Source organism: Orbicella faveolata, unplaced genomic scaffold (genome assembly GCF_042242905.1).
Source record: "Orbicella faveolata isolate gen_17 unplaced genomic scaffold, um_ofav_v1 contig_14, whole genome shotgun sequence".
In the NCBI taxonomy this organism is placed as follows: domain Eukaryota; kingdom Metazoa; phylum Cnidaria; class Anthozoa; order Scleractinia; family Merulinidae; genus Orbicella; species Orbicella faveolata.
The window spans coordinates 12,752,501-12,774,436 of NW_028301541.1; the positions used below are offsets into that span (position 1 = coordinate 12,752,501).

The window sequence follows — 21,936 nt, forward strand, 5'->3', positions numbered from 1 at the left end:
TACACATGAAACACCTATTATTTATTGATTTAAGCTTATGTATAGTGTCCCACTACTACCAACATTCAAAGGAAAACAAGCATAAAGAAGTGGGAGATCAAAATAATCAGCCATAGATGACTGAACAATAACATCCCATCCCAGAGTAGTAAATTTCTGTTTGAGATAACAATTCAAGACAGGCAGTTATCATGATTGTGAAAATTCACTGTAAATGAGCTGATATCTTTAATGGACCAGCATCCAAAGCAGGATCCAAAAATCTTGAACATCGGCCAAACAAACGGATGACATACGCACTACAAAAAAAAAAAATAAACAAGAAAACATTAAGATATAACAAGCTGACCAAGCTGAACCACAAAATTAAACTCTTAAAACAAGGGTAGAAATCACATAATCACTCCCGCGAAATACCGCGAACATCTGACAAATCAAGGAAAATGCCCCAGCTTCAAGTCCGATTCTGACCGTTAAAACGGCGGGGCCCGCCTAAGCCCGCCGGACTTTTCTTAACGTTCAACTGTCGAACTAAAGTTTCACGCAAAAATAATTCACAATACTGATCCCTGTTACCCCGCAAACGACCAAAAGAATATCCATGTCAAGCGCGTGTTAAACAAACGTTTTCAAAATAGCATGATTTCCATTGACTAGTTCTGATCCAAAAATTGCTTACCTGCACTTGACGCTTGGCAAACAACTGGTCTAGATATTACACTAGCAGGTCCTAGGAAAGGCTCGTTTGATTCTCATGATGAGTGCAGAAATCGGTCGAGAAACCACAACCTACTCTCCATTCGCAGCGAAAAATGTGTCCGCCATTGCTCCGGCTGAGACGACATATGATTGGTCAAATACTATCACGTGAACCGTGTCCAACACCGCCTGATACGTGACATTATTCTGTTGGCGATTGCGTTACAATTTTAACCGTTATAAGACAACGTATGAGAATGCTTCGAAAATTACTCTAAATGCTACGTGTAGAAAACAATTTGAATAAAATGGCTTACCGTATGTTTGCATTGCGTTATTTTGATGTCTCTGGGTTCCTGGAGGTGATTTAGAGCCATTTAGGCGAGTTTTACTTTCTGGCGGTTTGCTTCCCCTAAAGAGAAACGAAAGGCGGGCGACCCACTGGCCCGACGGCATGCACTCAAATCTCCGTAAATTCCACAAAATTGGTCTAATCTCGTCAAAATTGCCTCATGGCAGCCGTCGATAACTCTTCCTCCCATTCGCTTTCTCCCAAGGTTCCAAAGTTTATCTTAATCGCCCGAGAATCGCTGGTTTTCCAGCTCTTGCTTTCTATTTCTGCTCCGTCTCGATCCGTAACCGATTAGGGACCTTAAGATACGAGGACGGGAAGGCCAGGACGGCAACGGCAGTGGACGCGGGAAACTTTCGCGGGTCCCGTCGTGTCGCCAAAAACAAAATGCTTAAAATGTGCATTTTCGCAAAGGACGGCGACGTCAATAATTGGAACCTCGTACAAGCTATTCACAGAAGCAATGACATCCATTAGACTATAAAAGAGATGATAGAAATCTTATCCTATTAGGCTTAAACGATAGTGAACAGCGATGCTGAAATTCTTTTTCTTTATAAGCGAAGCAAATATCTGTCAATATTTTAATAGAGAAACCATAATTTCCGTATGAAAAAATTAAACGAACAATCTGATCGACCTGCTTCAGATGGCTTTTTAGCACTAAAGCGTTTGGGAATTCTGTCGCCGAAGAATCCTGACTTCTGTTGAACGTTTCAATTTCCCTCTGTAATTGTAACAAGCATTATAAAAATCAAACAAACGTTGCATCAAATTCTGGGTAGTATAAAAACAACAACTAAACATCAGTTTGAAAATGTGTATTTTATTTGCTCGATAGATGCTCCATGGCATTCATTCTTACAACAATTTATCAACTGTACTTACACTGTTGTATTCTCAATGCATAGGGTTTGTATTGAGCTTGCACACTCGTGATAGCGTCTGCACAGTGGCTGCAGAAACACAAACGAACAGACGAGGAATATTTTTACTCACATTTTCGTATCTCAGCGTAGTATTCTACACTACAATCACGAAAACTGTGAACGCTATAAACATTTCTATCAATATAACTGAAAATAAAGTCGATTGGAACAGTTATCGGAGCAAAACAAGTGCAAAATACTCACGCCTTCGATACGACGGCTAGTCGGGCGAAATGGCGTTTTGGGCACAGGCGGCGTCGACAAAACTAGGATCGGACCGGACCGGATCACGGATCGGATCGCGGACCGGATCACGGATCGGATCGCGGATCGGACCGCGGATCGGATCACGGATCGGGTCGCGGATCGGATCACGGATCGGATCACAGAAAAAAAAAACATTTTAAAGAAAAAAAATCAAATCTTTTATAAAATAATAACAAATAAAAGATACAAATGAAAACTAAATTATGTTAAATAAAAATAAGAATCCCGAATTTGACGCAATGACATGTTAATTACAGAGAATGACAAGAGGTCATTTAAAAAGCCACATAAGCGCCAGGAGCCATAATCAGGGACGGAGACCGCAAGCGCGCGCCATTTCTAGTATTGGGGTTGTCCCCATGCAGGGGCGGGGGAGAACACTCTGCGCGCCTGGCACTTTTTTTGTGTTTGGATCATCCACCAAAAAGTGACGTCACATCCGGTAAAAAAGCGGGCTGAGCGGCAAAATCAAATTTGAATGCGACATAATCGTTCTCTCAGTAAGTAAAATGGTTATATTTCGTAATCGGCGGGATATTTCTTAAGTTTGATTTGGCCGTGAGAAACAAAATTTTGTCGTCTTCCTCGTCACATCGTTTGATTGAGGAAAAGAACGATTATTTATTCAAAAACATGCTGTTTTGAAGGCGTGTGTTTTTACGAAATGTCCTCGTTTCTTCTTCGCTGAATTCCACAGGAGCCATCGTTTGCGTGGAAATAATGATTTGTAGGTAAGTTGCACTCAATTCAAATATCGTATTCTCTTAGGTAGGCATTACACTAAGAGAAAAGCGCTGTGTCAGTTTTCTAGACGTGGGAGAACCTATTTAACAGAAGCCCATTTTTCAAATTTTCCCTTGACAAACACTTGAGAGTAACGTAGAGGTGTTAATCGTATCACACTTTAAGAATAGACCCACACACATAATGCGGCGGAACTTTCTTGCTGATCGACACTAACGCAAATTCATGTTCTTGCTTGTGACTCAAACTGGTGTTATAAATTCTGTTACGATTGGTTAAGAACCTTGAACAAGCAATCTTAACTTTTCCCTTGGCAATTCCTTAATTGGTAAACACTTCCTTAAACATAGGCAGGCCGTGAACCCCTTAAAAATAAACAAGATATTCTTATGGGCGATTTAGTAATTTAGGCATCTCGTGTTTTTTTCAGTTATAATCTAATTTATTTTTCCATTTCAACAGTGTTGAGTGTCAGCGACACTATAAAGTTTCAATACTCCCCCCCCCCCCCCTCGGATCCTATGAGGTCAAGCATGCATGCACCTTTCATTTCTTCAATTCCTTTCATTTGCCTTGTTTGCTGACCAAGTTCCTTATCTTTTAATACCTATCATACTTGCAGCTTAGTTTGAAAGGTTACTCACACATTTTGCCTTATTCTGAATGTGCTTTCTCTAAGTATGTAAGCTTACATCAAGACATTTCAGTCCCAGGGAATGACAGAACACTAGCAATTCTGACAATTCTCCCTCATAAAGTTCAATTATTTTAATTCATCACACTTTCAATGTGCAATCTTAACAAACTGTTTGCAAACAGTAATGAAATATCATGCCCCAACACCCAGCCATAAAAGGAAGTCTGGTAACAGGTAGTAGCAACAATGACACTGCCAGGCTGGTGAATGTTACAAGCTATTATGAACTCATGTCTGACAATGATGAGTGACCATGAAACATGGTGCGGTGGAACTGAACACCCAGACTGCGAGTGACATTGCTAGTGTTAGTGTTGTGAAAGTGATTGCTAGTTAGTAGTGTCTGTGAACTTGGACCAGACCAGAAAAGACAAGGTTCAATACCAGAAGTTGACTGAGAGTAACAAGTTTGTACTCAAAAACTGAAGCTGCCTGATCAGACCAGTCTTAAAGCCAGCTTCATCACAACTTCTCAAGAGTTCCTGAATTGTGTATGTGGGAGGACTCCATGTAATGACATATATGGGGAAGCTCTGCTCAAAAGTTTTCAGGCTTCAGATATAACTATTAAAGGGTAAGGGATTTCTGACAAGTTGAATTCGGGTGTATGAAAGGGTACGGAAATCTTTCTTTTATGGATTTCCCTTTCTCTGGTTCTAAAATGTTGTTGATAATCTCTCATTTACTCTCCTGAGCCAGAATGAGGGGATTCTGATAAATTGTTCAAAGAGATATTTTAAAACTTCTCTCTATGGGTTTAGAAAAGGGATACAGTATTAAGGGGTTGGACTTTGAGATGGAGCTTCCCCATTAAGAACTATGTAGAATACCTCCCCCGCCGCCCCTCCTTGTGTAACAAGGATGTTCAAATTGTTTTCTGGAAAAAGCAATTACCGGTAAAAAACAAAACAGTACCAATTTAAGGGATTGTGTGATTATCAATGTAAGTTCCCATTTGTATTTTGAATTAAAATGGGCCTAACATTATCCACAACAGTATAAAATAACCATACTTTGCAGCTTCATAGAGACTCAATCTGATGATGAAAACATTACTTTTATATTTCCCCTTCCTTCGTACGTTGTGATATTTTTAGGGAAATTCTCAAAAAGTCCCCCTCCCAAAGAAAAGAAAATATAAAAATAAAAATAACTTTTCTTTAATCTTGAAAATGATCTCTGCAATAACAATGTCATTTTTATGGCTCTTTATCATCTTGAAGTGTGTTGTGAAGAAACTGCTTATTAGGAAAATATAAATGTTCAATGGAAAAAATGAACAGAAAAAAACAAACTATTCTTTCAGAGGAGCTCCTATATTTTACAATTTTTGTAAACCTCTTGCAGAATGCAACTTTTGGTTAGGTTGCACTTCACTGTCAAGGAAGAAATCACACCAGAGAGGCTTTGTATCTTTATTATGATTTGCATTATCAGTAAAAAAAATTCACACTTGGACAGGTCCATTGACACTCTTACATGTATGTTAAAGATGGGAAAAAAACAGGTTCAGCATCATCTAAATCAAGGGATTGTATGCCAGTGTGGGGTGTATATGCCAGGAGGTAACCACCTAAGAAAATACAAACACTAAAATTAAAATTAAACAACAACTGAGAACTTTTAGAGACCTCCATCAGTCACAAAAAGACCAAGAACCAGATCTCTTCAGTTTAACAAATTGACATCAGTTTTTCATGCATCTGTCTTGAACATTATTGATCATGAATTCTGCTGTGGATCCACAGGGCGATAGCATACACTCATCCGCAAACACAGGAAAAACTGACATCAATTTGTTTTTTTAAAATAACAAACTCATTGCCAAATTGTATGCTCTCACTCATTGACACGCCTCTTAAATTATAAATTTGTGCCTACAGGTCCGCTTATTGATGATGAAAATTAGCCAATGAGCGCATAACAACTTCTACAGTTATCGTAAAAAGCATAATTTTTCTTAGTAATGATTATTTTGTTAGTACGAGTTTCAGAGGAAAAGTCCAGTGTAAAAATGTTATCTCAACAGAAAATAATAATTTAGTTTAACAAGAGGAATTCAGAAGAACACTGATTAAGAAGAGAAATAAAGTGCATCTCTTGTTTGCATTTCTCTTGTGGGTATTTGCTCATTTACCTGACCTATGAAAAACAAGATATAATGTATAATTTTTACCTCTGCTGTAAATTTTTCAAACCAGTTGTTTTCACTTTCAGAGTGGTTCTTAAAAAGAATCACAAACACACCACCCACCCCCTCAGTCCCTATTCCTACCCTACAACAGTTCAGCCAGGATCCCATATCAACCCCCCAACATAACTCACCATAATACTCCCATACTACAATACAATCTTTTTTTATTATTTTGTAGACATACCTAGATTAAACCATCAGATCTCTGACCTTTTGGTCCACTTCATCTCCACTAGGCCACGAGAGCAATCAGTACAAATTTATTTATATTTGTTGGTCTAACTTATTATTGCTCTCAGATTTCCCCTTCCCCTTTGATGAAATTAAATTCAATGATTTAAAAAAATAAACTGCTATAAACTAATTAAAGCAGAGATAGAAATTGAGCCATAAAATTACTACAATTTTGGTATGAGGATATTAAAATAACTATAAGTTATTAATATCCATGTGTTCTATTGTAAAGAAAGTGTAACTACTCACCGGTAAATTGAACTTCATTGTCAGAGACAAAAACCAAAAAAACATCTAAACACAGGTCAGTGAAGACATTGCCAGTTTTGCTTTTGCCAACAACCACTCTGCCTCAAAAATATAGAAGATAATGACAAAATCAATAACAAAACCAACCTCTGTTAATTCAATAACCACACCAAATTCCCCTCCAAAATTCTCTTCAACATCTTACAGTAAAATTTTGCCAACAGCATAAATTCAACTCAATGCTTTAACATGCTTCTCTCATTAAACTTTTACCCCTTGAGTCAGAATTTGTAGGTGTATCACACAGAATTTCACAAAAGATTAAAAATGCTGTTAAACTTTTGCAAATATCTGCATCATGTGTACAATATGCAAATGAGGTGACTGATGATGTCATACACTCAACCCAATATTACATCAAGTTGGTAGGCTCATAGTTCTACTGGAAACACACCTATGGCTATTAAAATTATACACAGCCTGTATTTTCCCATGGCAACTCACTCTTTTCTAGTCCCCTCTAACCTGAGGCCACAACTTTGACCTTACATATTAATATGCTTGCTGAATCATGCAGATGAGGGACCATTGGCAAATATCAAAATGGAAAGCCAAAGGTGGCCAGAAAAGCCTATATCAGAGAAGGTTGAAACCCAGTATGTTGCCATGGTAAAAAAACTGTTAAGCTCATGTTATGGAGGACATCTGCACATTTCATCATAATAGCACTTTTAAAGCACTGTCCCTAGGAGCCTATGGTCCCTTGTATCTGGACAATAGTTCAAAACTTGTCTGGGGGACTGGATGATCTAAATGGTAGATGGGAGACTCCCAGAACATTGAGGAGAGTTGCAAGAAAGATTGTAAAACTAGCTCCTTGCGGGCACTCATTAGACACTAACACTACTAACATGACTGAGTTTGGACAATATATATAGTTTTTTTGGATACATGTAAACAATGTACTGTTACTGGTCATACAAGAGGTACCTTGCTACTGAGTTAAGTCTTAATGTGTGTATTTAAAGGAGGTCACTCCAAAAATGTATATTTTTTGTCAATGCTATATGAAAACCTTGCACTTTAAGGTTAGCCACTCACAGAAGTTTCAACCTCTAAAGTGCAGGTTTTCCTTATGAAGTTCACCTGCAAAGAAGCCCACAATTTGAACATTGTTGCCACAATCTCAAATAGTACTCAGCAGCCAGGTCCCATTTTTGTGTCCTAATGGCTTCCAACAGTTTTCGCTGTGTGCCAGGATTCCAGCGTCTTTCTTATACGGCTTTCTTATTCTTACGCTGGAATCCTGGCACACAGCAAAAACTGTCGAGGCTGACAACAATTCGTGCCCTCTGCCGGGACAATATAACATTCTTTTAAACAAACGCTAATTTTACACTTTTAGCATTCTCACATTCTTTCACATGTATTCTATTTAATATATGCCATTCGCTTGTTATATTCAAAATTCTTAGGTCTATTTTATCGTTTCATTTTTGTTCGTCGAAGACAGCAGACTGGCTGTTGAAAGCTCACAATTTTAAACAATTTTACCAGAGAACATTTTTTTACCTCTTTTATAATGAATCCTGGTATCGGATTTCCAATATTTTAAGCAAACAATCACTTTAAGATCAAACCAAGCTAGAATTTTCAGCCCACCCACAATGAAGCAATCACACCTGACCTTTGTGAATTATTTGATGCATGCATATGAGACAGCCATTTTTCATTTTTTCTTTATGAGATGGAAGGTAGATGGCATTTAAACATTGATCACATAATGAACAAAAGTCCTGTTGCTACAGAGCTACATTGTACCCCCACCAGATTAAAAGAAGATGAGGTGCTGAAAACAGATCTTTGGAAGAACTAAAAAAAGCTGTGTAAACAACCACCAGAGGCCTGTGTTCCCACAGCATCTCTTGTTGAGTTAATTTGATATAGAACATAACTTTAAAATCTCAAAATGGTTGAATTAACTAATTATGAAGTCCTACAAGTATGAAAATTTCAGATTGTATGATTGCAACCAAGTATGAAGTTTGATAGAGAAACAATGGTAAATCTTACAATTCTACTTAACAATATTACTGAATTGTGAGCTCAAGATTCCCATCAGGTGATAATATGGTTGATACAGCCACAAACTATCACCTTGAAGAAGTCTAGACCTCATAAGCCAATTCTTGAAAAGGAAGACAGAAGATGTTCTCTATTTTATTATTAATAGATAATAATTTACAGGTTAAAGCTAATTACAAGATAAAATCTGAATTCTATCCAGCATTTAATTATGAACCACTTTACAGTACCCGGGAGGGGGGGGGGTACCCCCAGAAAAAAAACCCAAAACCCTTACTCTATTGATCACCAAAATCTGAGATTTTCCGTACCCTATTTATGCCCGGACCAAAAATTTGACAACCGATTTACAACCGTTGCCACTGACACAGTTGCCCTAAACATAAGTTTTGAAGCCCTTTTGTTTATGGTCTTATCAATAATGATGAAAAAGTAGTTTCTTCTAAACAACATTACCCAATTCAAGACTACAGTAGAGTACAAAACCCATACCCTATTTAAGAACAAAGTGGCCAAAATCGAGACCCTATTTATGACCAAACGGCTGAAAACCCTACCCTTTGGGGCCACACATACCTATATAGTGCATATAAGGGAGTAACCTTAACCCCCTGCTCCAGGTCACAGTAGAAGTGGGTACCTGTCAAAAGTGGGGGTTAAGTTAAGAGGTAAGGATATACCATACCATTGGGAGCTAACCCTAAACAGGCCAACCCCCCTCTTTTTGAACTGCCCAAAGAAGTTGATCCCCAGGCCGACATTGCAGTTGAGACAATACAGAGGAATGTACAATTAACCACTGGATGACTGAAGGAAAGTTCTACTCATCTGGACTGCTTCATCCCTTTGCTGATCTTTTCGGGGAAATCTGATATCCCCAAAGTACACATTTACAATGAACTCTGGCTTTCAACATAGATTATTTCTTACAGAGAAAAAAGTATTCAACAAGAGATACGGAAATAGGATACTAACCTTGAGTAGACGATTTTCCACCACACGCATGTGGATACAGAGCTTCAACTGTATTCACTTTTAGAAACTAGTGAGACAATTTCAGATAGTGCAGAGCGCAATTGATAGCTCTGATACAGTAGTCCCATAAGTACTCACCCCTGCTCGGTTCACTTCCGGTTTGTGTCTACCTTGGTAGTCTGCTACGGCTTTTCCCCTTTGCAGTGTGTATGTTTCAAGGTTGTATTTTCATTCAAGGTCCAAACATTACGCACAAATTAATTACTACTGGTGCTTTAAGTCGATTTTCGTTCATTTTAAATTCAACAATACGCTGAAGCAGCAAACGTGACAATTTAGCTCTTCACGCCAACTTTGTAACTTGATACTTTTGTTTTCCTCGCAAAGCCATGTAATATGAAACCCTTGTTTTCTCCAAAACATACGGAAGATGTCCTTGTTTTTTGGAGATAAATGAAAGACAGTTAAATATCTGATGTAGTGATGAAGAAACGGAACAGAGACGATGTTTTACTAAAAATGCAAATTTTTACGATGAACAAGAACTAATTTAATTATCAGATAGTCACGAAATACCACTTTCTTTTTCTGTTGCCACCTTTGTTGTTAACAATAAAACAATTCAAAATTAACACACAACGATATTGATGGCTGAGAAGCTTTTCAACGAAAAGTATTGAAGATAAACAGCGCTACTTGGCCGATATGAATGAGTCTCCTCAAAGACTGATTAAATTAATTTGAACTTTCATTAGGTGCCATGGCGTCTGCAGCAATATTTGAGCATTTTCCTGGTTTCTTTTGTTACAAATTTACAATTTGCGGAGTATTAAAGCCACCAACTTGAGAACTTTTTGGTCTCTCTTACAGACACAATTAAGGCAAGAAATAAACAAGTCGCTAAGGAGAAGCAATATATTTGAACCCTGACAAGCACACTATTGTAGATTGAAAACAGCAGATGATATCTGTTGAACCGACCTGTTTGTAATTCTAAAAGCTACGCAGCCACAGTAACGTTTCACTTTTGCAATAAAAAGGGACAATTGGCGCTACCTGAAAAATAACTGCCGTCCTTGGTCACATGACACGATATATAAAATACTGCGTGTAAAGATAGTGTATAACACTAACAATGTCAGAACGCATGCGTCTTACATGTTGAGCTCTACCATAAGGAAAACCACTCAACATTTGTGCGTGATTCCGTATGCAATGTATCCTTCACCTAATATAGAAGCCACGAACCCTAACTAATCTACGCGTGCGTTTAGGGCAAATTAGTTTTGTTCTAAGGAGAATGGTACCACAAGGAGAGCAAGGGGTTACCTGAAACAAATATATAGCTTTGCGATGTTCAAAGTTAAGCGACGGCGATGGAATGTGTTTTACGTAGAGTACACATGTACCTTTCCCACCCTACCCCCACTACTTCCTTGCCCCTAGACTAATTAATTAATTGAAATTAATTAATTAAACAAACATTAAAGTTTACACCTTAGCGCCTTAGTTCCTTAGCGGCAGGCAACCCCCATAACCATCCCAATAGTGCACTCTGCACTAAAAACCGGCTTCTGTTAAACATGTTCCCATAGTACACAGTGCAAACTACGGCCAGCAATACTTCATCCAGGTTGTTGTTAACATTATAGGCTATTGCACTTAGTGTTATCTCCGAATCACGAACAATAAGAACCAAAAGTCGGAACAACCCCAGTTTTGCAAATGTGTAAAATCCGCCATTCGATGACAGAAGGCTCTCCGTTATTTTCCTTCAAAACAATACTAAACTGTTTTCTTTTGCCGAAAGTTCTGCTTAAAAAGTCGAAGAAATGTGCCTACAACATCTTTCTATCCTCAGTATCAAAGGACACGAACCTGATGGTTTGCAAATAGAGGAAAAACTTCCCCAATCGAAACGCCATTTTTTCGCTTTGTGAAACGAGCTGCGCGGCACAGTTTAAACCGGATGTGACGTCACTTTTTGGTGGATGATCCAGATACGCAAATTTCAGGAGTCTTCTGCCCCGCCCCTGTCCCCATGATATGGGACAATAATTCTATTTTTAGAACAAATTGCGCCATCACCTGCGGCACACGCGCGTACATGCTGCGAGGATTTTTGCGGATGTTGCGCGGGGGAAATGGCGTCCGAAATTCCCGAAATTTTTTATGTTTTTGGCTCACAACTCAACGCGTTTACGTCTGTTGGAATTTTGCTTAAGTATTTTCGTCGTAAGCTGCTCCAGTTTGAGTGAAGTAAGACAGTGTCGAATCTAGGTATGTTCCGCTTTAAGCTTATATATATCGCTGACCAAGTCGTGTTCCGACGGATGCTTCTTTTACATGAGCTGTACATTACTCCAATTTAAATTTCACATATGTTGAAGATTAACAGCTTTTCCATTACACAGCAAAAAACTAGCTGGATATATTTAGATATAGCAGAACTTCAGGACTTCATACTTTCCTAACTCCTCTTGCCACACGCTTGCGAGGAATTTGCCAGTCTATCGCGAAAAGTAAAACAAAATAATTGCTAGTTTGAGTTTCGCCTGAACTGTAAGTAACGCTTGATGTTTCATCAAGGCCCAATGACTTTACGTCAGTAGCTACTGCTCAGTTTTATTCGTGTAAAAACCCAGTAAATTCTCTCTTGTCGATGAATGAGAGCGCCCGCCGATGCGTGTTTTTGTACAGTCAGTAAACATGACAAATTGTACTTCCGCCGCACTTTCGTGTGACAGCGTATATCGAACTCAAACAATAACTCTGTAGTTTTTAAGTATGTTTAAGATTGATACATGTTTGAGAACATAGTGAAAGCTAAGCTGAAAATATGTGAATAAAGCAGAAATAATCAGCAAAGTTACGATGACGCTTTCTTTAATCAACTTCGAATAATGATTTCGATTTTGTTGATCGAGTTATCAAACTCCTTGTCTATTTTCATTTTCGCAGTGTAAAACTTCACTATGCTTATGTTGAAGAAACACACATGACGTTAGTAGCCTTTTTTGCGCTCGTGAAATTTGTTGCAGCATCTCAGCACAAAAGATAACGAAAGAAATCTTTCTCAAGATTTGTTGACAATTGAAAACACCGACTCGGACTTGAAAGTGCACGAGCTGCACTATGCAAATGAGCTAATTGTGCGCGTCAGACTTTCCTTTCAAAAACTTTTGCAAACTCACCAAACAAGCAGAAACAATAAGAAACCATTAAAACAGGTTTTGGTTATGATTAACCATTGTCTAAGAAACTCACAAATTAACTCGATACCAGAGGAGAGAGTTTTCTTGCTACATTCTTAAGTCAGAACAAACGCAAAAACATACGCGTAAGCTTACAACTAGCCCGAGCAGATCTTATTATTCATTCCCAGTGCGAGATTGAAGTCTTGTTTTCGACCCTGAAAAACCCACCTTTTCAGTTAGCTCAGAGCATAAAACTAGATATAAGTGCCCTGGTTCGCATTCCCTGCCTTATTCCCTGCCATCGCTGTGAAAAATACGCAAGATAATCTCTCAACTCTCACCATTTCATCACGCAACGTGACAACATCCACGCGAGAGCCCCTGACATGTGCGTGGATCCGCGCGGATATATGACGTCAAGATGGCGCAATTTGTTCTAAAAATAGAAAAATTGTCCCAATCATAGGTGCGTGCGGATCCGAAGACTTACGGTCTCCGTCCCCGATTATGGCTCCTGTAAGCGCCTAATTTACGACGAATTTAAATTGTAATGAACAAGCAGATGTAGTTATATTTGAACGTTAGTTGGCTTGAAGCTTGCGTGAACCTCCCATTCTCGTTTTTGAAATTGTTGTTAGTACCAGTAGCAGGAGCCACAATTGGGGACGGAGACCGTAAGTCTTGGGATCCGCGCGCACCTATGATATGGGACAATTTTTCTATTTTTAGAACAAATTGCGCCATCCTGACGTCATATATCCGCGCGGATCCACATACATGTCGGGGGTTCTCGCGTGGATGTTGTCACGTTGCCTGATCAAGTGGTGAGAGTGGCGATATTCTCTCGCAGATTTTTCACATCGATGGCAGGGAATAAGCCAGGGAATAAGAACCAGGGCTCCTATATGTAGTTTTATGCTCTAAGCTAATGGAAAAGGTGAGTTTTGCAGGGTTGAAAACAAGACTTCAATTTCGCGCTGTGAATGAATAATATGTGCTGGCGCTAGTTGTACGAGTAAGATTTTGCGCTTGTTCTGTGAAGAAAAGTTATGTAAGAAAACTCTTTACTCTGGTATCGAGTTAATTTGTGAGTTTCCCAAGCAATGCTTAATCTTATTGTTTCTGTTTGTTTGCCGAGTTTGCAAAAGTGTTTGAAAGGCAAGTCTGAGGCGCACAAGTAGCTCATTTGCATAGTGCAGCGCATGCACTTTCAAGTCCGATGTCGATGTTTTCAATTGTCAACAAATCTTGACAAAAATTTCTTTCGTTGTGTTTTGTGCTGAGATGCTGCAACAATTTTCACCAACACCAAGAGGCTACTAATATCATGAGTGTTTCTTTAACATAGTCAAATTTTACACTGCGAAAATAAAATAGACAAGGAATTTTGATAACTCAACCAACAAAATCGAAATCGTTATTCGAGTTGATTAAAGAAAGCGTCATCGTAACTTTGATGCTTATTTCTGTGGTAATCACATATTTTCAGCTAAGCTTTTAATATGTTCTCAAACATTTATCAACCTTAAACATATTTAAAAACTAGATATATTATATGAGTTCGATGTACGTTTTCAAACGAAAGTGCGGAAGTCCAATTTGTCATGTTTTACTGACTGTACAAAACACGCATCGGCGGTCGCTCTTGTTCATGGACAACAGACAATTTATTGGATTCTTACACAAACAAAACTGAGCAGCATCTACAGAGATAAACTGTATTGTCACTTATTGGGCCTTGATGAAACATCAAGCCTTGCTTACAATTCAGGCGAAATTCAAACTTGCAATTATTATTATTTTTTTACTCTTCGGTCGAGATAGACTGGCGAAATCTTCGCAAGCGTGTGGCAAGAGGAGGGACACTTTGAAGTCCTGAAACGCTGCTATATCCAAATATATCCAACTAGTTTTTTGTTGTGTTTTGGAAAAGCTGTCAATCTTCAACATATGTGAAACTTAGAGTGGAGTAATCAGTGGAGCCCTTGTAAAAGAAGCTGAAGAACACAACTTGGTCAGTGATATAAAGCGGCACGTAACTAAATTCGACACTGTCTTCCTTCACTTAAACTGGAGCAGCTTACGACGAAAATACTGAAGTAAACTTCCGACAGACATGAACGTATTGATTTGTGAGCCAAAAGCATCAAACATTTCGGGAATTTCGGACGCCATTTCCCCGCGCTACATCCGCAAAAATCCTCGCAGCATTGTACACGCGTGTGTCGCACATGATGGCGCAATTTGTTCTAAAAATAGAAAAATTGTCCCATATCATAGGGACAGCCCCAATACTAGAAATGGCGCGCGCTTACAGTCTCCGTCCCCGATTATGGCTCCTGCCAGTAGCTAATTCTCGGCTACTTTTTCGTGTCAGATGTGAGCGTTACAGTTAGCGTTACAGTTAATGAGAAAGCTTACATACGAAAGCTTAAGGACATGACTTGCTTTAAAGGAGCTACGTTATGATTTGCGCATCTTGAAAAAACTAGCCTAGTTTTTCAAGTTCGTTATTTGCAGTCCTCGTTAATCTTTGCCATCCTTAACGATCCTCATTCCGTTTTGATTTGGTCTTGCCTCTTAAGTGCTATCTATCCTAGAACACGATCATTTTAAGGTTTTATTCCATATAAAGGCAACTCTTTACGACCCTAAAAATGACTTTAAAAATCGTGACGTAACTCCTAAAATGTTGTTTATTCTCGGGTTGCGTTATCGTTCACACTATCGATGTTACTCCTATATTTTTTTTGTAAAACAGCTATATTTCCTTGAAATACAAATGGTCTGTTTCGTTTTATTCCAGTACGAAATATCGTATTCCAAACTCATATATTGTAAAAGTATAGACTTGTCTCAGAAACGGAAATTGTTTGAAATCATCAGGTGTTTAATTTTTTGGTGTTTTTAGTTTTTGTGTCTCGATTCATACGTTTGTCCTATTATTACCATTCTGACTCGTTTTATGACAGTTTACCCTTGATGCAAGCGAATATACGAAATATCATTTATCTGAACTGCGGAGAAAGATATGAAGACATGACTGATCATCGCAATCAAAACCCAACAGCCTGAAAAAAAATCATCTGTGACCAGCTCCCAGTTGGCTTGATATTATAAAAAAATAAATGAATATCACACCTGAATTAAATAAATCGTTCTGCTCACAGTAGTCACTCTAGTGTAATTTGCTCAACAAAATTTTGATCTTGAATCTTGAATTTTGAATTTTGAATTTTTTTCCTTGATCCGATCCGTGATCCGGTCCGGTCCGATCCAGATTTTGTCGACGCCGGGGCACAGGATTTGAATTTTTAGCTTAACGACCGCGCCATCGTGACAAAGTCGCCTCCAACCGTCGAGAGGCACGTATGGGCGGCCGTCACCACCAAAAATACAAGATTATTAAACGGCACAGAACAAACATAAATGGTTTAGTGATGGTCTGCGAAATGGAATAGATGATTGACAAATGATACTGTCTAAATACAAATAGTTAGGTGTTCTTGTGTTAAACGGTCTACTGAAACAGTAAATGATTTAGACAATTTAGAAATGGTTCAGTCACCGATATCAAAATGGAACAAACTAATAAGGATCCGGTTTATTTAAATGAGAATTCATCTGACTACGATACGTAGAATGATCAGGTCTGACAACGAACGGTCAAGTGTTCTGTTTCAAAATGGTGTAATTAATGGTGGGACGGTTGAAGTAATCGACAAATCATTTAATTCACCAAGAAATGGTTCAGCTCACCGACTAATGGTTTAGAATAGTGCCAACTGATTTAATGCAGACACAAATAGTGCAGTACGAAGTCAAATCATTGGTGCAAACAGCAAATAGCTTAACTTAATGTTGAGCTGTTCAGTCATAGAAGGAATGGTCCAGTGTAATTAGAAATGATTGAACGAAATTAAAAGTGAATTAGCGTGGCACGAAACGAAACAGCCTTCTCTGCGCGCCGAACCGCAAAAAATATAACAGTGAAGTGGACAAGTCCAGATTGAAATGGATCAGTCAATGTTGGGTCTGACGTAATACCATCATATTTGGCGCCAAATTAGCATAGTGAATGACCGTGACATGGGTCACACCGACTCGGCGAGCTTGGGCAATCGTGTTGCGGACAACTTCGGCAAATTTACTTCTTTTTATTTCATTTTGCAATGCATTTCTGTCCAGATGATATGTCTTTAAGAGTGCCAGAGGGAACCTAGAAATTATGACAATATTTATGAGATCAGATAGGATATTATATCAAGGTCAAAGAAGGTTAAAGTCACGAGCCTGAACTCAAAGGAAATGATGATACCTCCAGTTTACTCACCCTTGTTCTTTGTCTTGTCTCAGATTTAAATTTTTTTTTTGGACTATTTTTCACTATGGTACGGATTTTGCTCTATATTTTAACGCTATGTTTTAAATTAACAACGTTGATTGCATAGATATATGCTCAGGCAATTCGATTACATCAAAACGATTGTCGTCGGAAATAGTGTAACAAACAACTGAGCCGCCTACTCACCTCTTTGTTGATCTTTATCTGAAATATGTGGTACTTGTCGATGCTTTGAATGAAAACTTTATTCACTTTACTCTAACAGTTGATTGTCGTTTGTCCTGTTATTGACAATGAATTTCCTCATAACATTGTCCACAGCTAGTTTGACAATGTTATGACTAAATTCATGATCAATAACAGGACAGACGCATGAAAAACTGATAACAAATTGTCAATAAATTATAAATTGTAAATTATAAATTCTAGTGTCTGTCCGCTTATTGACGATAAAAATTAGCCAATGAGCGCGCAAGAATTTCTGCAGTCATCGTAAAATAAGAAATTCATAGTCGGAATTCGCAAAAGAAAAATTTCAGGCAAAGTAAAAGAAAAATAGTGTTAAGAAATATCCTAGAAAATGATAAAAGAAAAACACATGCGCGACAATAAGTAGTGTACAAAAAAAATGTACACCCAAACCTCCTCAAAATTTACTAGTATTTTCCTATAAAGCGACTGCCCAAGAACCAAGGTATCTTAACGACAATCAACCGTTAGAGTAAAGTGAATAAAGGTTTGAGTTTGTCGAAGTTAGAGCATTATGAAAAGTGCTTATGTAAATACTTGTTTGATCAGTACAGATAATCAGTCGCCTAGATAGCCAAAGTAAGTTCCAGATGTTTACACTATTTTCCGGCCGCCATATTGGTGTGCCAGGGCTCTGCAAATATCTGCGAAACATTTCGACGAATATCTGAAGTTTGGGGAACGCACAGACCTAAAACTTGGAGAAGTGTCTTATTTAGTTATCTTCTATAACATCGTAAGTTCATAACTTTTTCCACTGGATGGTTTTCGATTTATTTTTTTATTGCATGACAGTGAAAACGATCTATTTTGGCGCTAAATATGATGGTGTTACGTCAGACCCAACATTGACTGATCCATTTCAATCTTGACTTGTCCACTTCACTGTTATATTTTTGGCGATTCGGTGCGCAAAGAAGGCTGTTTCGTTTCGTGCCACGCTAAATCACTTTTAATTTCGTTCAATCATTTCTAATTACACTGGACCATTCCTTCTATGACTGAACAGTTCAACATTAAGTTAAGCTATTTAACCGCGCGGCCATGGGCCGAGCGCGGTTCATGTTCTACCCTTGGTTTATTTTTTTTTATTGAGTTATTTTTTTGTAAAAAAAATACCTCTTAGTCGGCGCGTCGGGTATGTTATGGATGGGTCAATGGATGAGTGAGTGAGTGAGTGAGAGATGTATGTATGTCACACCAATCAGATTGGATCTACTATAAACAGCCAATCAAATTTCTTGTTGTAAAGGTAAATGGTATGTGAGAAGATTTGATCCCGACACAGTTAAGAACGGCCATATTTATTCTATAAAAGAGGAGGAAGTATATATTGAGCTTACTTCGACATTTTCTGTGGGTTAGGCTGAGGATTTTAGTTACGAACGAGATGAGCCTTGAGGTTTGGAACAGTTCGTGTGTTAGTAGTATGCAAATGCAACGAGATATTTTTATTTTTAGTTACAAAGGTAACTTGATACTTTTGTTTTTCACAAGGAGTAAATTCAATTAGAGGTCACGAGTTGTCGCTTCTAGTTCTTAGGACATGTTTTAGAGGAAACGAGACTATTTAGATTTGAAACAGTTCTAACGTTTACAATAGTAAGTGTAGGTGACGATTGTTTTGTTCTTGTTGTATGCAAATATAACGAGATGCTTTTATTTTTTAGTTACAAAGGGTAATTTGACACTCTTGTTTTTCACAAGGAGTAAATTCAATTAGAGCTGACGAATCGTCACCACTCTTTCCCACGAGATGTTTGCGATCTTTAGTTACAAATGGTAACTTAACACTTGTTTTTTATATGGGAGTAAATTCAGTTAGAGCTGACAAGTTATCGGCTATTGTTCCCAGAATTATAAACAAAAAAGCTTTCATTTCTGGACGGTTTTTACGTCTCTTCAGTAGCAGTTTATTTTTATTTGATGGGCGTTTTATGACATTCTTTTCAGTCCGATATTTTTAAAGGCAAAAAGTATCAAAACTGCTCAAATGTTCTTTGAAGACTGCGTGGCACCAAGTTAAAGAGCAATTTAATTAAATCAGACTTTCAATGTGTCGGAGAGGTTTTTTTCTGTTTCTTTCTATTTTCGGTGAAGTAGTGTTGTTGTGTTGTGTAAAAGGGTAAACTTACGACACGCATAAAATACGAAAAGGTCTCTTAACTTGAGTATTTTTGAGCAAAAATTCCCCTTGGGGGTTGGAAGGGCTATGTGATCGGTGAGTGAGGGAGTTATGCATGTACACGTGTCACATCAATCACAATGTGGGTTTTATCAAAGAACGAATCAAAGAAAAAAATAAGATGGTATCTACATTAATCTGGAGACGTGTCAGATTACTGTAGTTTGTTCAGTCAAACATTTTATGGCTCACTATTTAGCTATCTTACCATTACCGATGTGACATCGTATGTACATCATAAATTCCCAGTTTTTTTCTTGCTGTACATCGCAACCAAAAAAACTTAAAAGTAACCAAATCATTACTGTAAACAGCTCCATAAATGCTCCTATCTCCGAGACTTCACACACAAAAAAAAATAACTCTTGCACGCCTTGCGTGCCTATGTTTTTTTTTTTTTGTCGGAGACCAGACGTAGATCTCCACTCGGCCAACTTTGAATTACGCAATCGGTAATGTTTACTCGCATAACCTTGTTTCTTCAGGGTCAACAGAAATCTCAGATTACAAAATCACGCCGAACCTACACGTTGCAAAAGACCTCGGCGGACTCCAAAAGAGAACGAAACAAAAAACAGAACGAGACAGTGAGAAGAGCCGATAATTTATTCACCGCGTGGCCTTCGTTACGTTCACGTTAAAAAAACCTTACTTCTGGATAATTTCAGCCTTACAAGTCAGCAACTGGTCCCAAATTACTTTCTGTATCCTTACAAATGTCCTGACTTCCATCTCCGAAAGATTTGGCCGCAATTTTTTAGCAAATAAACATTTCGCCGACAGCAATCACCGTTACGATGGCTTGCAACTAATTCGCTAACTTTACAAAACCCTCCCGAGGGGGGGATATGACGAAAAGAGCTGAAAAATGATGACCGGAAATAGAGTAATTTTCTCAGCTTCCAGTGTGCCAAATTTGCTGGAAATAGGTTCAAAACCGATATTTTTTTTTCGTTTTTTTTTCTTCGGGTCACTCATGCTACCAAAACAGTTAACTTTTAAAAGCGCGGTTGTAAGATCTTAAAGATCTTCTTGTTGCTGTTTGCACGAATGATTTGACTTCGTACTGCACTATTTATGTCTGCATTAAATCAGTTGGCACTATACTAAACAATTGGTCGGTGAGTTGAACCATTTCTTGGTGAATTAAATGATTTGTCGATTACTTCAACCGTCCCACCATTAATTACACCATTTTGAAACAGAACACTTGACCGTTTGTTGTCAGACCTGATCATCCTACGTATCATAGTCCGATGAATTCTCATTTAAATAAACTGATTCTTATTAGTTTGTGCCATTTTGATATCGGTGACTGAACCATTTCTAAATTGTCTAAATCATTTACTGTTTCAGTAGACCGTTTAACACAAGAACATCTAACTATTTGTATTTAGACAGTACCATTTGTCAATCATTTATTCCATTTCGCAAACCATCACTAAACCATTTATGTTTGTTCTGTGCCGTTTAATAATCTTGTATTTTTGGTGGTGACGGCCGCCCATAGGCACAGGGCATTTTTTGATCATGCAAATTGCACCGTGCCGCAGTGTTAACTGAAGTTAGCGCCTAAAAGCACTGTTGTTTGGTCAGCGTGTATTAACTGCGGAAGCACCTTTTTAATTCGTGTAGCTATTGCTTTGGATGCAATCTTGTAGTCAACACTTAACAAGGTTATTGGCCGCCAATTTGTGAGCTTCAGAGTGTCAGAATCTGCCTTTGGAATAAGGGTGACAACCCCCCTCTGTGAAATTGACAGCTCCCCTCTCGAATATGCTGTGTTTAGACTTTCAACTAAGTCGCTAGCAGCTCAAATAACTTTGTATAGAACTCTACTGTAAAGCCGTCTTCACCTGGTGACTTCCCGAAATTGAAGGTTTTTAAAATCTGACGGCATTCTGCGATGGTTAATTCTCCTTCTAAATTTTCTTGTCATCATCACTCGGCCTAGGAAGTTGCACGGAGTGGACGAAGTCTGCGAAGAGTTCATGTGAACCAGCGTATTCTGACTGGTATAAATTCTGATACAAATTTTCAATTTCTTGTAATAATTGCTTGTGGCCTGATATTTTCACTCCCTCGCTAGTTCCCAGCTCAGTAATAGTCTTCTGATTAAGTTTTTTTGATCCATATTGAAAAAATACCTTGTTGGTTTCTCTCCCTGTTCGGTCCATCGAAGGTTAGAGGGAAACATTGCGCCTTCACCCGTCTTTTCGTAGAGATATTGTAATTTTTTTCAGCTGTTCCTGCAGCGTTTATTTAGTTTCTAGGTTACCTTCATCCTCATTACTGTTGTTGATAAACGCTTCCGTCTCAGCAAGCCGTTACTGTTAACTCTCTAGGTAATCTCTAGACTTTCTAGATCATTTCCCATTTCCCTGTTTATCATCCAATTCACAAAATTTTTCACATATGGCAGAATAACTAGTCTCAGTCGATCAAGCTGACGAATTCATCATCGAGTAACCGAGAGTTGTTGAACTTCCACAACGGCAGGCCCTCGTTTGTTGGATGTCAAATTAACATTTAACC

General features: G+C 38.3%; 2 long non-coding RNA genes across 4 annotated transcripts; both read right to left on the minus strand.

The window, feature by feature from the left end:
* Positions 1–1,439, minus strand: LOC149114056 (uncharacterized). The gene is made up of 2 exons (XR_016206394.1): positions 680–1,439; positions 1–299 (listed from the first exon to the last, which is right to left on the minus strand). It is a non-coding gene; the product is annotated as an uncharacterized LOC149114056 (long non-coding RNA).
* Positions 1,440–1,857: 418 nt separating this feature from the next.
* LOC110061256 (uncharacterized) lies at positions 1,858–11,423 on the minus strand. 3 transcript variants are annotated; one of them, XR_016206395.1, is made up of 3 exons: positions 11,304–11,423; positions 6,366–6,463; positions 1,858–5,261 (listed from the first exon to the last, which is right to left on the minus strand). It is a non-coding gene; the product is annotated as an uncharacterized LOC110061256 (long non-coding RNA). The 3 variants fall into 3 exon arrangements; XR_016206397.1 differs by lacking the exon at positions 11,304–11,423 and adding an exon at positions 9,426–11,297; XR_016206396.1 differs by lacking the exon at positions 11,304–11,423 and having other exon boundaries at positions 1,858–2,007; positions 2,185–5,261; positions 6,366–9,418.
* Positions 11,424–21,936: the final 10,513 nt, after the last annotated feature.